The 17,283-nt window shown below is 42.1% G+C and overlaps 1 long non-coding RNA gene across 3 annotated transcripts in view; it reads left to right on the top strand.

Moving 5' to 3' along the window:
• The window catches only part of LOC148152115 (uncharacterized), a 145,095-nt gene extending 128,227 nt beyond the window's left edge, over positions 1-16,868 (top strand). For 2 of the 3 annotated variants that reach the window (XR_015757904.1, XR_015757925.1), the window contains one exon: positions 16,675-16,868. This is a non-coding gene — a long non-coding RNA (uncharacterized LOC148152115). The remainder of the gene's footprint in view (positions 1-16,674) is intronic. The other variant, XR_015757912.1, reaches the window with a different exon arrangement.
• The last annotated feature ends 415 nt before the right edge of the window (positions 16,869-17,283 follow it).

A 17,283-nucleotide genomic window follows, 5' to 3' on the forward strand; every position in this document is an offset into this window, starting at 1 on the left:
CTCCTGCTTTTGGTCAATGCTTCTTGTGCTTCAAGCACATTATTGTGTGTTCTAGCTACAATTATGCACTGCAGAAATTCACCAAAAATATCACCTACCAAACCCACAACCACATTCATCTACAAGGAAAAAGTCAGCAAGTAAATGGGAACACCACCACCTTCAAGTTCACTTCCAAACCATGCACCATCCTGACTTGGAAATATATCACAATTCCTTCAGTGTCACTGGGTCAAAGTTGTGGAATTCCCTCCCTAAGGGCATTGGGAGTCAACTTACAACAAATGGACTGCAGCGGTTCAAGACGACAGCTCACTATCACCTCCTCAAGGCCAACTAGGGATGGGCAATCAATACTGGTCAGCCAGCCACACCCTCGTTCGACATCCCACATCCCACAGATGAATTTAAAAAAGAGTGATGACTGGAGAAAGGACTTCCAGATTGAGCATGACCTTCCTCCAATCTGGAGTTTTTGGGTCCCGAGGTGAGTGAACAGTCCAAAGCTGAATCTGCACACCCTGCCACAGTTGGGCGTGCTAGTGTTTTCTGAAGCCGGGGAAGGCATGGGGGCTTGGGGATTCACCCACTCCTTCCACTGTTTGGACTCTCCCTCCACTCAGGCTGTGTCAGCAACATTTGAAATTATCAGAACCTTCACGGATGCTCTTTCTCCAGTTTGTGCAGTCTTGGATAAGAGTTTTCCGTGAGTTGGTGGCAATGGTAATATTTTTCAGGGAAAGTTTGAGGATATTCTTGAATATTTCCCCAACCCTCCTGCGACTGGGGAGTGTTGTTCACTGTTTTCTGCAACTCTATGTTGGTCCTGCAGTTTGAAGCTTGGATAAACATATTCAGTTCAAACAATATTTTGTATTGTTGGCTGATGAACTGTATTGAAGAGTTAGTTGGTCTTCTTCCAGTATAGTACACTTTGTGGTCTGTCATACTTATCCTTACCTTGAAGATATCATGAGTAGTGACCTGGTTCAGACATCTGTCCACTAATGTGCCTGTGGTCATCGGACCTGCAATGAACCTGATGCCAATGGTAGGAAAGATGCTGGAGTCAATTATAAAAGATGAAATTACGACTCATTTGGATAGCTGTAACAGGATAGGTCAGAGTCAGCATGGATTTACGAAGGGGAAATCGTGCTTGACTAATCTTCTTGAATTTTTTGAGGATGTAACTATGAACATGGACTTTCAGAAAGCCTTTGCTAAGGTCCCACATAGGAGATTAGTGAGAAAAATTAGGCACATGGTATTGGGGGCAAGGTACTGACTTGGATTAGAAGGATGAGAGGGGGTCTGATTGAGTCGTATAAAATTATTAATGGATTGGACATTCGGGAGGCAGGAATCATGTTTCTGCTGATGGGTGAGTCCAGAACCAGAGGATACAGTTTAAAAGTAAGAGGTAGGCCATTTAGAACTGAGCTGAGAAGAAACTTTTTCACGCAGAGAGTGGTGGATATATGGAATGCTCTGCCCCAGAAGGCAGTGGAGGCCAGATTCTGGATACTTTCAAGAAAGAGATGATGGAGCTCTTAGAGAGTGTGGAATCAAGAGTCATGGGGATAAGGCAGGAACAGGACACTAATTGTGGATGATCAGTCATGATCATAATGAATGATGGTTCTGGCTCGAAGGGCCAAATGGCCTACTCCTGCACCTATTGTCTATTGTCCATAACACAATATCTGGATTGAGCATGGTGAGTTATTGTCGTAACTCTTGAGTGTAATAGATCCCAGACATGGAATCTCTGAGTCATTGTACACAGTGAGTTTGGTAGCGATTGGTTGAACCAATCACTTGCAATAGATATGGGCATGTACATTTGAGTGGGTGCCTTAAAATAGAAGGACGTTTGCACCTGTACAATGGTCCAGTTTTACATGCAATATATGCTGTCACTGCAACCATGGGCAAATAACCTCGATGGTAGCAAAAGCTTCTATTGGTACCAATGTGCATATTTGATGTTCATCATGCTGAAAACCTGCTCACTTTGAATATTGATGATCTGATTATCCATAATCTGACCATGTAGTTGAACCAAACATTTCACGGATCTTATTTTGACGATATCTCTCACATGTTCTTGGTTGATTGAAATGATGCATCTGTCTGTACACAGATGTAGCTTCTCATGATATAGAACTACTTGTTCTGCATTTTCTTCCTACATTGGTGTTGTCTTCTGATGCCACATGGCACAAACATGATTAAAAGCTGGGCAATTTCTTGATGCATATCTGAAGCCACACTGCTCTCATTGTTTACTAGGTTTGCATGGTGAATGATTGACACAGTTTGTAGGAACTCCCAGGTCATTTCCTCTGCCCTGAAGCTCTTCAACCATGTCCTGAAACAAACTCGCTACCACAGCTGACCTATCACCTTCACCTTCACCTTCACGTCCGCCACCTCCAAACAGACCCCAGCACCAAGGATATATTTCCCTCCCCTCCCCTATCAGCTTTCCGTAGAGACCACTCCCTCTGCGACTCCCTTGTCAGATCCACACCCCCCACCGACCCAACCTCCACTCCCGGCACCTTCCCTTGCAACCGCAGGAGGTGCAACACTTGCGCCCACACCTCCCCCCTCACTTCTCTCCAAGGCCCCAAAGGAAACTTCCATATCCGCCACAGATTCACCTGCACCTCCACCCACATCATCTACTGCATCCGCTGCAGCCGGTGTGGCCTCCTCTATATTGGGGAGACAGGCCGCCTACTTGCGGAGCGATTCAGAGAGCACCTCTGGGCCACCCGGACGAACCAACCCAACCACCCTGTAGCACAGCATTTCAACTCCCCCTCCCACTCCACCGAGGATATGCAGGTCATTGGACTCATCCACCGCCAAACCACAACAACCCGACGGTCGGAGGAGGAGCGTCTTATCTTCCGACTGGGAACCCTCCAACCACAGGGGATGAACTTGGACTTCACCAGTTTCTTCATCCCCCCTCCCCCCACCTTGTCTCAGCCGAATCCCTCCAGCCCGGCACCGCCTGCCTGACCTTCTTGACCTCTCCGCCTCCATCCTACTCCGACCTATCACCCTCACCTTGACCTCTTTCCACCTATCACATTTCCAACGCCCCTCCTCCAAGTCCCTCCTCCCTACCTTTTATCTTCTCCTGCTGAACACTCTCTGCTCATTCCTGAAGAAGGGCCTGTGCCCGAAACGTCGAATCTCCTGTTCCCTGGATGCTGCCTGACCTGCTGTGCTGTTCCAGCAATAAAGTTTCAACTTTGATCTCCAGCATCTGCAGACCTCACTTTCTTCTATCACCTTCATCCCCTCCCCCACTCACCCATTGTACTCTATGCTACTTTCTCCCCACCCCCACCCTCCTCTAGCTTATCTCTCCACGCTTCAGGCTCACTGCCTTTATTCCTGATGAAGGGCTTTTCCCTGAAACGTCGATTTCGAAGCTCCTTGGATGCTGCCTGAACTGCTGTGCTCTTCCAGCATCACTAATCCAGAGTTTGTAGGCTCTCTCTACCTAGTAGTGCTTTGCAGTAGTGCCTCCATGCTGTAATAGTTGATCTGGTCTAAGAGGTCTTTTTAAAAGCTTCCATTAAGGTAGGTATTATTAGAAACCTGATTGTTCTATTTAACAGGTTTGGCAGCATTTGAAGAGAGCAATCAGAGTTGATGTTTTAGATCCATTGTCAGTCACTAATGGTCTCTATTAGCAGCTATTCATATTCCTAGGCTGATCTTTATCCAATCGTTTTTCTGTCTAACTGTTTGTCTCTTTGTATGGGCTGTATCTCCACATATTGTTTATTCTTCGACAACGCCCCGGCACTCCATCTTCTGCATAAATACTAACCTTTACCTAGGTTCTTTCAGTTCTGAAGAAGGGACACTGGATCTGAAAGGTTAACAATGATTTCTCCTCACAGATGCTGCCAGATGTGCTGAGTTTTCCAGCAATTTCTGTTTGCATTTCTGATTTCCAGCATCAGCAGTTCTTTCATTCTTTTTGAATATTCTATTGGCTGGCTCTGTTGTTCTGAAATCTCAATCAAAGCAATGGTGACCAAGAGAAAAAGATTACACAGTGTGCTTAGGATCTGGACTGATCTGCCTAAGAATCTACAGGCAGTTTCAATTATGGCCTTCTAAGGATTTTCTGAAGAGAAAATTGCTGTTAGGCCACAAAAAGGGTGGGGTGAGGGACTCAGTGTGTTTTTTACTGAGAGCTAGTGCACACATGGCAGATCAAATGGTCTTCTTTTGTACTGTAACTGGCCTACGATTCTACAATTCCACAGCAATTAAAATTTGACATTACACAGATCACAACACAATTCAATTTCTTTGAATATAGTATGTGGCACTTTGAAGGACACACTACCTTTACAATTGCAAGTTATATTAAAATATGTATTTCATTTCAAATATTGGCCCAAATATTCTGGTTAATGCATAGCTGCAAACTGGATGTACCCGTAATAACACACATCTGCGCTCCTCAGAGTCGCAACTGACCAACTCTGCAGCAGTTGCCAGGGATGTTGAAACTTTCAGCTCCCGGGGCTCCTCCATGCACATCTTTGAGTCTGAGTGAGAGTTGAAGACTTGGAGGAGATCCAACTTACTGACCTGGATAGTTGCCCAGCAATTGTCAGATAGATTAAAACCATGTCTAATGGCTGAGTAATGATACAACTGTCCACTGACTGCCTTCAGTTCCCAGTCACAGAACCCTCCCATTTTCAAAAGTCTAATCTGATTCTCTGACCATCCCTGACCATTTGACACTCCATCACACATTTTTGCAACTCTCATGCCAGGCAATATAATTATTAATAAAAATGTCACCACTCTCCTCCCATAGTTGAGTGTGTCTGTTGAACATTGCCCTTTGTATAATAGTGCTCCTTCATATGTCAGTCTTTCTTCAATAATCTATCTTCTGACCATTATGTCAACTGCATACCAGCCATGACATACAGAAGGGTATTGACCTGTTCCTTGCGACATTTTATTGCTGTTCCATCCTCAGGAATCTGTGATACCAGTTCAGCCACTTTGGAGCTTGATTCAGGCCTTGTCTGTGTGCAGTCACTAATAAGGGGAATTCTTTCTCTTTTGCATCTTTTCATTTTACCATGTCCCACATGCTTTTCTTTCTAATTGCTGTTCAATTCTTTAAGTTTTATTGCAGTTCACTTTCCTTGTGCTCGTTTTGCTTGCTGCTTTTACATTTACATTTTGTGCTGCCTTCACTCTACTGGGATTTTCACTCAGTGTTCTTTCTGCTGTCTGTATCAATGGTTTTACTGCTGGTTTGACTGTTTGCACCATCTTTTGTCATCAGTGTGGGTCCTACTTTGGATTCTGGTCCTCGATTAGGATTGATAACAACTGTGGAAGGCCAGGCTGATGGTAAATTTTACTTTTTAGTGAACATTTTCCTCTAACTATATACAAGACAGCTCATAGTGTAAGGTTTCACACAGAACCATTTCTATATACAGACCTTACATTGCTGATGATGTGTACTTACTGTCTTATTTACATATTTAATATTAACCTCTGACACAAATATGTCAATAAAGCCAAACCACAACAAAGTAGTTTGTTCTTCCTAATGGCGGACCTGACTTGCCAACACATGCTCCCTGTGAAGATTGAGATCAGTTAGAGTCATAGAGTCTTACCACACAGAAACAGACCCATCTGTTCAACCAGTCCTTGTTGACCATAATCCCAAACTAAACTAGTCCCACCTGCCTGTGCTTGGCTCATATCCCTCCAAACCTTTCTTATTCATGTACTTATCTTTGGCAGTTCATTCGATGCACAGACCACATTCTGTGTAAAAAAAAAGTTGCCGCTCATGTCATTTTTAAATTTTTTCCACTCACCTTAAAAAATGTCCCCTCGTCTTGAAATCCCCTACCCTATGGAAATGACACCTGCCATTCACCTTATCTATACTTCTCATGATTTTAAAAACCTTGATAAGGTCTCCCCTCAACCTCTAATGCTCCAGTGGAAAAAACCATCCCAGCCTATTCAGCCTCTCCCTGTAACTTAAATCTTCCATTCCCGCCAATATCCAGGTAAATATTTTCTGAACCATTTCTAACGTGATAATATCCATCTTATAACAGAGTGACCAGAACTGCATGCAGCACTCCACATGAGGCCCCATTAACGTCCTGCACAACCTCAACATAATGTCCCAATTCTTATAATCAAAGGTCTGAGCAATGAAGGCAAGCATGCTAAATGCCTTCTTAACCACTCTGTCTATCTGTCATGTAAATTTCAAAGAATTGTGTGTCCGAACCCCAGGTCTTTCCATCCAAGGCCCTGCTTTTATTTTTATAATTCCTGCTTTTGTTTATTTTAATAAAATACAATATCTCGCATATATCCATATGCACCATTACTTCCTTCAGTTAACTATTTCAGTCGCAGAACATTTACTAACTCTCATGGAATCATAGGAACATGAAAAGGTTACTTAGGCACTCCAGCCACTTTCACCACTCAATTAGATCATGGCTGATCTGTGAACCAATTCTGTACATTCACTTCTGCCCCAAAAAGAGTCATAGAGTCATAGAGATGTACAGCACGGAAACAGACCCTTTGGTCCAACTCGTCGATATCCTATCCTAATCTAGTCCCATTTGCCAGCACTTGGCCAATATCCCTTGAAACTCTTCCTATTCATACACCCATACAGATGCCTTTTAAATGTTGTAATTGTACCAGCTTCAGCCATTTTTTCTGGCAGCTCATTTCACACGTGCACCACCCTCTGCATGAAAAAATTGCCCCTTAGGTCCCTTTTAAATCTTTTCCGTCTCACACTAAACCTATCCCCTCTAGTTCTGGACTCCCTATCCTGGGGAAAAGACCTTGTCTATTTACCTTATCCATGCCCTTCATGATATTATGAACCACTATAAGGTCACCCCTCAGCCTTCAACGCTCCAGGGAAAAGAGCCCCAGCCTATTCAACCTCTCCCTATAGCTCAAACGCTCCAATCCTGACAATATTCTTGTAAATCTTTTCTCAACACTTTCAAATTTCACAACATCCTTCCTATAGCCGGGAGACCAGATTTGCACACAGTATTCCAAAACTTGTCTAACCAATGGACTGTAAAGCCGCAAACTGACCTCCTAAATCCTGTACTCAATGCTCTGTCCAGTAAAAGAAACCACACCAAATGCCTTCTTTACTATCCTATCTAACTGCGACTCCACTTTCAAGGAACTATGAACCTGCACTCCAAGTCTCTTTGTTCAGCAACACTATTAAGTGGATAAGTCCTTCTCTGATTTGCCTTTCCAAAATGCAACATCTCACATTTATCTAAATTAAACTCCATCTGCCACTCCTCAACCCAGTGGCCCATCTAATCAAGATCTCATTGTATTCTGAGGTAACCTTCATTACTCTCCACTACACCTCCAATTTGGTGTCATCTGAAAACTTACTAACTATACCTCTTATGCTCACATCCAAATCATTTGTATAGTGTATCCAGCACTTATCCTTATGGCATACCACTGGTCACAGGCCTCCAGTCTGAAAAGCAACCCTTCACCACCACCCTCTGTCTTCTATCTTCAAGTCTGTTCCATGAGATATAACCTTGCTAACCAGTCTACCATGAGGAACTTTGTTGAATACCTTACTGAAGTCCATATAGATGACGTCCACTGCTCTGCCCTCATCAATCCTCTTTGTTTGTTCTTCAGAAACTCAATCAAGATTTTGACACATGATTTCTCACGCACAAAACCATGTTGACTATCCCTTATCAGTCCTTGCCTTTCCAAACACATATAAATCCTGTTCCTCAGGATTCCCTCCATCAATATACCCATCACCGATGTCAGGTTCACTGGTCTATAGTTCCCTGGCTTTTCCTTACCACCTTTCTTAAGTAGTAGCACCGCGTTAGCCAACCTCCAGTCTTCTGGCATCTCACCTGTGACTATCGATGATGCAAATCTAGCTTCACACAGAGTTCTCGTGTACATCTAATCAGGTCCTGGGTAGTTATCCACTTTTATGTGTCTTAAGACATCCAGCACCTGCTCCTCTGTATCATGAACATTTTGGAAGATGTCACCAGCTATTTCCCTACGTTCTATATCTTCCATGTCCTTTTCCACAGTAAATACTGATGCAAAATACTCATTTAGTATCTCTCCCATTTTCTGCAGTTCCACCCATTGGCTGCCTTGCTGATCTTCAAGGGGCCCTATTCATTCCCTATTTACCATTTTGTCCTTAATTTATTTATAAAGTCCCTTTGGATTCTCCTTAACCTTGTTTGCCAAAGCTATCGCTTGTCCTCTTTTTGCCCTCCTGATTTCCCTCTTAAGTAAACTCCAACTGCCTTTATACTCTTCTAAGGATTCACTCGATCTCTGCTGTCTATATCTGACATGTGCTTCCTTCTTATTCTTAACCAAACCCTCAATTTCTCTAGTCATCCAATATTCCCTACACATATCAGCCTTTCCTTTCACCCTAACCAGAACATACTGTCTCTGGACGCTTGTTATCTCATTTTTGAAGGCTTCCCATTTTCAAGCCATCCCTTTACCTCTGCAAATCTGCCTCCAATCAACTTTTGAAAGTTCTTCACTAATATCGTCAAAATTGGCTTTCCAATAATTTAGAACTTCAACTTTTAGATTTAGTCTATCCTTTTCCATATCTATTTTAAAACTAATAGAATTTTGGTCGCTGGCCCCAAAGTGCTCTCCCACTGACACCGCAGTCACCTGCCCTGCCTTATTTCCCAAGAATAGGTTAAGTTTGGCACCTTCTCTAGTAGGTACATCCATCTCCTGAATCAGAAAATTGTCTTGTACACACTTAACAAATTCCTCTCCATCTAAATCCGTAACAATATGACAGTCCCAGCCTATGTTTGGAAAATTGAAACCCCTTACCATAATCACCCTATTATTCTTACAGATAGCTGAGATCTCCTTACAAGTTTGTTTCTCAATTTCCCACTGACTATGGGTGGTGGGGGTAGGGGGGGGTTAGGGGTCTATAATACAATCCCAATAAGGTGATAATCTCTTTCCTATTTCTCAATTCCACCCAAATAACTTCCCTTGATGTAATCCCAGGAATATCCTCCCTAAGTACAGCTGTAATGCTATCACTTATCAAAAACGTTATTCCCTCTCCTCTCTTGCCCCCCCCCCCACTTTCTGCCCTTCCTATAGCATTTGTATCCTGGAACATTAAGCTGACAGTCCTGTCTATTCCTGAGCCACATCTCTGTAATTGCTATGATATCCCAGCCTCATGTTGCTAACCATGCCCTGAGTTCATCTGCCTTCCCTGTTAGGTCTGTATGCTAAGATAGTTTCGGTAGCAAAGGTCTATCAATCTCAAATTTAAAACTTAAGATCTAGCACCACTTGTGATTTCTGGAAGAAAAAAATCTAAACTTCTACCACCCTTTCTCTGTCAAAATATTTCCCAATTTCACTCCTGAAAGGTCTGGCTCTAGTTTTTAGTCAATGACCCCTCATCTTCGATTTCCCAGCCAGTGGAAATTGTGACTTCTAATCTGCTTTATCAGCTCCCCTTAATATCTTGTAAACTTCAATTAAATTGTCCTTTGACCTTTGAAATTCCAAGGTATATGAACCTAATTTGTGTTGTATCTCCTTGTAATTTAACCCTTGGATTTCAGGTATCATTCTGGTAACCACACAGTGTGCTTCCTCCATGGCCAATGTACCCTTCCTTTGGTGTGTCCAGAACTGTACCCAGTTCTTCCACTGTGGTGTAAACAGGGTTTTGTGGAGCTGGAACATCGCATTGACTCTCATGTATTCCAGTCTTTTAGTTACAAAAATCAGCATCTTGTTACCATTTTTTTGATTGTCTGTACCTTTTCATATCATTTAAACGATCTTTATACTTGCTTTGTCAAATCTGTCTGAAACTCCACTGTTTCCAGCTTTTCACCATTTAGAAACTAGCCTGTCCTATGCTTTATAGGTTCAAAATAACTAGCCTCAATTTTGAATGCATTGAAAGTCACTTGCTTGTGAACCATTTAATATCTCTTTGAAGTTTAGTGTATTCTTCTACACTGTCTGAAACGTCACCTGTCTTTGTTGCAACAGCAAGTTTGAAGATATATGGTTTGTTATTCAGTCATCTCAGTCATTAATAAATATTGTGAATAGTTGAGGTTTCAATGTAATTCTCTGTGAGACACCACTAGTCAAATAAATTAGAACAGTCCTGATTTAATTCTTGTTGCTTTATGCTTTGTTAGCTTATCCTAGCTGGTCTCAGTGTCCCCAGCCTCAGGAGGAATACAGTCAGCTAATATTGCACCTTATTGTTAGCCAACAAAGCTTGAAATACTAAGTATGTGATAACAAATGTTAGACTGAGAACAGTTAATTGTCTCCTGCCCAGTCGCAGATAATCATGATTTAGACAAGAATTGGAAGAGCTGTCAATGCTGATAGAAGTTCTTTGAGAAATTAAAAGTGGAAGTGAATGCCAAGGTTTCACCTGAGTACTTGGCACCTCATCTCCATAATTTACCTGAGGTCTCCCTATGCAGTAAATGGCCCATTCCTTTTGTTTGTTGAAGGTTCATCATTAATTTTTAGCTTATTTTTCCAACACATTCTCCTCAACTTACTTTTTAAAAAACATATTTTGATAAGGTCAATGGGAAGTTTTAATATCGAGGTCAGTCTTCAGCACAAAGTAAACATTTGGTCTGAAACATCAAGACAGGAACTGGGAAATGACAGATTTCATCTGCTTCTATTAACACATGCATGAAATGAGTAAGTGAGAGGTTTGACGTGGAGGAATTTAAGCTACTACATTCCATTTTTAATTTGGATTTGGAGGAAGGGTATTAGGTTTAATCACTTGAAATGTAATGTGACCCATCACATGTTCTGAGTTTATCTAGGTTCACCACATTTGCCCTAAGTTTCAGTCATTTGTAATAAAAGTTATGAGCTTGTCTCTTGTGTGATTTTTTTTTCAGTGATGTGGCAGGGTTGGGGGTCAGGTTTCTCAAGGTCTGCACACAGCCTTTGGCACTTAGACTTTCTGATCTCTTCAGGACAGGGGAGAGGCTGTGCCCTAATCCATCACCAACGTGCCTTAAAACTGAAGGACAGGGTGGACATGTCACATCCAAAGAGGCTACAAATGTAATCCTATTATATCAGAAAAGAAGGAGTAAGAGGTGGTTTGACAAAGCAGAGCCAAAGTGGGAGGGAAATCATGTTGGAGATTTTTGAGAATATTATATTTTGAGAAATTTTGAATCAATAAGGGGGACCAGTGAAAGATTTGGATTTTCATAGAAACCTAGCAACACAGAAAAGAGTTGCAAGAGAAGGCCATTCAGCCCATTGATCTGCACCACCATTCAATATGAAATCCCAATATGCAATCCCAGTTTCCCATTCCCGCCCTCTCCCCATACCCTTTGATCCCTTTTACCTGAATTCATATAAAACTCTGTTATCTCACTTTTTAGATTAGAATCAATCTAAACATCATGGCATAGACAGAGAACACAGGGGGCTAACACCTTCAACATATTGTCTAGCTATCACCAATTGTTACAGCTAACCTGAGAATGCAACTTTTTAAAAAAAGGTTTTGTGATTTACACATGAAAGAAGTGAAACTATCATGGTATTCGAACAGATGAAAGACTCAACAAACAATCAAGGTATTTTTCAATGTATAACTTCAGTTACATCACACTGTAAACTTTTGCTACATATTCTGTGCCTTACAATTGTTTCCTCCACAACCACCTGATGAAGGAGCAACGCTCCGAAAGCTAGTGTACTTCCAATTAAACCTGTTGGACTATAACCTGGTGTTGTGTGATTTTTAACTTTGTACAGTCCCATCAGGATTTTATACGTTTCTATGGGAACCCCCGGCATTCTTCTAAATTCCAGTGATTACAAGCCCAGTCGATTCAGTCTATCCTCAAATGTCAGGCCTGCCATGCTGGGAATCAGTCTGGTGAACCTTCGCTGGACTCCCTCAATAGCAAGAATGTCCGTCCTCAGTGTAGGAGACCAAAACTGTACACAGTACTCAAGGTGTGGCCCTGTATATCTGCAGCAAGATATCCTTACTCTGATACTCAAATCCTCTCGCTATGAAGGCCTGCATGCCATTAGCTTTCCTCGCCACCTGCTGCACCTGGATGCCAACTATTCTACTATGATACCCAGGTCTCGTTGCACCTCACCTTTTCCTAAACTGCCACAATTCAGATACCTTCTGTTTTGCGAACAAGGTGGATAACCTCACATTTATTCACATTATGTTGCATTTGCAAGTATGTGCCCACTCAACCAGTCTCTCCAAGTCACCTGCAGCCTCTTAGCATCCTCCTCACAGCACACACTGCCACCTAGCTTAAGGTCGTCTGCAAAGAAGCTTCAAAGCCATCTTAAAAGGTCCCAAAAGTTCATAAATAAAATTGGAGTGGGTGGGATAAGAGATAATACATTGACATAGATTGAGGTTTGGTTAACAGAAGTTATATGGAGAGGAGGAATAAATGGGTCATTCTCAAGTTGGCAGTTTCTGACCAGAAGTGTTTTGAGGATTATTCTTGGTCACCAGATATTCACAATCTAGATCAATACTTTGGATGTGGAGATTAAATATAACATTTCTAAGTTTGCAAATGTCACAAAACTAGGTGAGAATGTGAGTTTGAGGAAGATGCAAAAAGGCTTCACAGGAATTTGAATAGGCTGAATGAATGGCAAAAATCATGACAAATGATATATAATGTTGGTGAGCATGAGATTATCCACTTTAGTGGAAGAACAGAGATGAAAGGGGTTTCTTAAATGTTGAGCGATTGTAAAGTGTTAATGTTCAAAATGATCTGTGTCACCTTGGGCAGCACGATGGTTAGCACTGCTACCTCACAGCGCCAGAGACCCAGGTTCAATTCCCATCTCAGGCAACTGTCTGTGTGGAGTTTGCTCATTGTCTGTGTGGGTTTCCTCTAGGTGCTCTGGTTTCTTCCCACAGTCCAAAAATGTGCAGGTTAGGTGAATTGGCCAGGCTAAATTGCCCATTGTGTTAGGTGTAGGGGAATGGGTCTGGGTGGGTTGCTCTTCAGAGGGTCGGTGTGGACTTGTTGGACTGAAGGGCCTGTTTCCATACTGTAAGTAATCTTGTTCTTAAATCACTGAAAGTTAACATTTAAGTACAGTAAGCCAATTAGGAAAGCAAACAGCTTGCAACATCTTTTTTTAGATTAGATTAGATTACCTACAGTGTGGAAACAGGCCCTTCGGCCCAACAAGTCCACACCGATCCACCACGCACCCATACCCCTACACTTGCCCTTCACCTACCACTACGGCAATTTAGCATGGCCAATTCACCTGACCTGCACATCTTTGGACTGTGGGAGGAAATTGGAGCACCCGGAGGAAACCCACACAGACACGGGGAGAATGTGCAAACTCCACACAGTCAGTCGCCTGAGGCGGGATTTGAACCCAGGTCTCTAGTGCTGTGAGGCAGCAGTGCTAACCACTGTGCCACCGTGCTGCCCAAAATAATCTAATCTAATCTAATTTCCCTCTTACTAATGCACCTAATACAATGGGCAATTTAGCATGGCCAATTCACCTGGCCTGCACATCTTTGGACTGTGGGAGGGAACCTGAGCTCTCCGAGGAAACCCACACAAACATGGGGAGAATGTACAAACTCCACACTAGCAGTCGCCTGAGGCTGGATTCGAACCTGGGACCCTGGTGCTGTAAAGTGGCAGTGCTAACCACTGAGCCACTGTGCCGCCCCAAATTGCTTTGAAGAAGAGTCATTGGACTCAAAATGTTAATTCTGCTTCCAGACCTGTTGCATTTCTCAAGAAATTTCTGTGGTTCAGATCTCCAGCATGTACCATGCTTTATTTTTATTTAATATGTTAGCTGTTGTCAAAGCGGATCAGTACAGGAGCAAAAATGTTTGCTTCAGATGTATAGAACCTCATCCGGGGTATTCTGTACAGTTTTGGACACTTTACCTAAGGAAACATATACTTTCCATCAAGACTGTGTGCAATAGAGGTTTACCATTCCAATTACATGTATTGTGCCATTATCTTCTGGGAAAAGATTGATAATAAAGGGCATGTACTTTCTGGAGCTTGGAAGAATGTGAGTTGATCTCATTGAAACATACAAAGCTCTCCAAGAGACATACAGTAGGAATACAGACAGGATATTTTCTCTGGTTTATGGTGGGGAGGGATCTAGAGTCGGGGCTATAGTCTCGGGATAAGGACTGAGATGAGGAGGATTTTCTTCATTTAGAGGGTGTAGTGAAACGTTGGAGTTCTCTACCCCAGGGAGTAATGGAAGACCCAGTCATTCAGTATGTTCAAGACAGAGGCAATTCTTGATTCCAATGGTGTCAAGGAGTATGGGATAGCATGGAAATAGTGTTTAAGGTAGAAAATTAGCCATGATCTTCAGTGGTGGAGTGGGGACAAGAGAATGTATGATCTACTCCTGTTCCTATGTTCCAAAGCTCCTATAAGTCACCATCTTCAAGATAGAAAGGGAGGATTGAGGAGAAAGGGAGAAATATTTTAATAAGGTTTAATGAAGAAACTGAGAAAATAATCACGGTGGTCTACTATTTTAGAATTATCTTTATTATTATATAAAAATATGGTGGGATGACCATGAGTCATCAATTTTCACCAGTTTTTAATGTTACAGAAGGTGATTGGGTGTTGATGTTGGAAGCTTACTCATCATTTTGAAGAGCACAATTAAGACACAATTAAGTTGACTGCTATTTTCATAGCTCAATCCATTTTCTGTACTTGGAAGTGGGTCCTGTGCAATCAACATCAGCCAGGAGAAGGTAGCCTAAAGACAGATAGAAAAACCTGTCACAAGGACCATGACTACTGGTAGTCTGGTGGTGGAGAGGGCAACATCTGGATATTATTACACTTAACGTATTCATTGTTTAATGACTGCTGTAACAACTAGGAGAGAGTAAGAGATAAAGACACCTTTCAATTGGTGGCTATGACTGATTTCCAGTTCATATCGTAAATCTCTGTTCCCTGATGTCCTAGCCCTTACCATGGATGAGGTGCAGTGTTTCTCTTCCTCATATAAATTGAGAGCCTTTATATCAGACAGGTACTGGTAGACCATGTGATAGCAGTCTTGAGAAGATTTGTAAGCTCAGGTTGAGGTTCTGGATGTAAGTTTGCTCGCTGAGGTGGAAGCTTCATTTTCAGACATTTTGTCACCATACTAGGTAACATCATTAGTGAGCCTCCAGTGAAGCACTGGTGTTATGTCCTGCTTCCTATTGATGTGCTTAGGTTTCCTGTGTTGATGTCATTTCCTGTGTTGGTGATATCATTTCCTGTTGTTTTTCTCAGGGGGTGATAGATGGGGTTCAAGTCGATGTGTTTGTTGATAGAGTTCTGATTGGAATGCCATGCTTCTAGGAATTCTCGTGCATGTCTCTGTTGGCTTGTCCTAGGATGGTTGTGTTGTCCCAGGATGGTTGTGTTGTCCCAGTCAAAGTGGTGTCCTTGCTCATCTGTATGTAAGGATACTAGTGATAGTGGGTCATGTTTTTTTGTGGCCAGTTGATATTCATGTACCCTGGTTTTCTGCCTGTTTGTCCAACGTAGTGTTTTTTTTACAATTCTTGCAAGGTATTCTGTAAATGACATTTGTTTTGCTTGTCGTCTGTATAGGATCTTTTAAGTTCATTAGCTGCTGTTTTTGTGTGTTTGTGGGTTTGTAGGCTACCATGATGCCAAGAGATCTGAGTAGTCTGGCAGTCATTTCTGAGATGTCTTTGATGTAAGGGGGAGTGAGTAGGGTTTCTGGGTGCATTTTGTCTGATTGTTTAGGTTTGTTGCTGAGAAATCCATAGACGGTGTTCATTGGGTTCTTTTGAATACACGGTATAGGTGATTTTCCTCTGCTCTTCATAGTTCCTCTGTGCTCCAGTGTGTGGTGGCTTGGAAATGACTGCTAGACCACTCAGACCTCTTGGCATCATGTTAGCCCACAAACCCAACAACACATACATATTTCCAAGACAAGATCGTGAATGGCTTAGAATGGAATCTGCCTGCCCTTGACCATCTAGATGGTAGAAGTTGTGAGTTTAGAAGCTGTTGTCTAAGGATCTCAGGTGGATTTTTGCAATGCATCCTTTTAGATAGTACCCACTTCCTCAGAGGATGTGAGAGAGACTTTTCTCTTGCTCTGCAGTCGCAACTTCATTACTCTTGCTTTGCCGAAAGCAGTACTCTGAATTACAAGTTACTGCAAGGTTGACTTCAATGTCAGAGTTCATTGTTCCCAAGCTCGATAATTACAGATAATGTTTTACATCTCTAATATGTGAAACTTGTCAGACAGATGTAAATGTAAATAAGAGATGAGGGCCATTTCAAGCCTGCCTCAATTTAATGCTTTCAATATATTTTGATGAATTGTTCAGTTCATACAATTTCATTTATTGCACTTCAAATTCACAAAGTTTGACTAATCTGTGCCATCAACTGTTTGCAGTACCCATTTTTAATCAGTGCTTTTCTTTTCCAGCAGTCCAGAGTGGCAGTCTTTTCCAGAACCCAGGATCCATGAATTGAACTGAGATAGACTTTATCTTAATTCAAAACAAATGTTTCTTATCTATGCCTTTTGTATGAATATAGGCACCGTGGTATGGTGACTTAAACATTTTTCACGACTTTTCTTGTAAAAAGTACATGTGACAATAAATATTTTTTCATGCAATGGAAATCCTGGTTTAATGATGGAATTTGAAAATCAGCGAACATTGTACAGATCATAAAACCAAATATGCTTGCAAGAACAAAGATAAAACTTCAAAGGTGTATAAAATAACAAACTTGCATTTAGAGTCACAGAGTCACGGAGATGTACAGCATGGAAACAGACCTTTCGGTCCAACCCGTTCATACCGACCAGATATCCCAACCCAATCTAGTCCCACCTGCCAGCACCCAGCCCATTTCCCTCCAAACCCTCCCTATTCATATACCCATCCAGAAGCCTTTTAAATGTTGCAGTTGTACCAGCCTCCACCACTTTCTCTGGCAGCCCATTCCAAACATGCACCACACTCTGTGTGAAAAGATTGCCCCTTAGGTCCCTTTTATATCTTTCCCCTCTCACCCTAAACCCATG

This window comes from Chiloscyllium plagiosum, unplaced genomic scaffold (genome assembly GCF_037043375.1).
Source record: "Chiloscyllium plagiosum isolate Xiang-an unplaced genomic scaffold, Cpla_swu_hap1 HiC_scaffold_1, whole genome shotgun sequence".
Lineage (NCBI taxonomy): Eukaryota > Metazoa > Chordata > Chondrichthyes > Orectolobiformes > Hemiscylliidae > Chiloscyllium > Chiloscyllium plagiosum.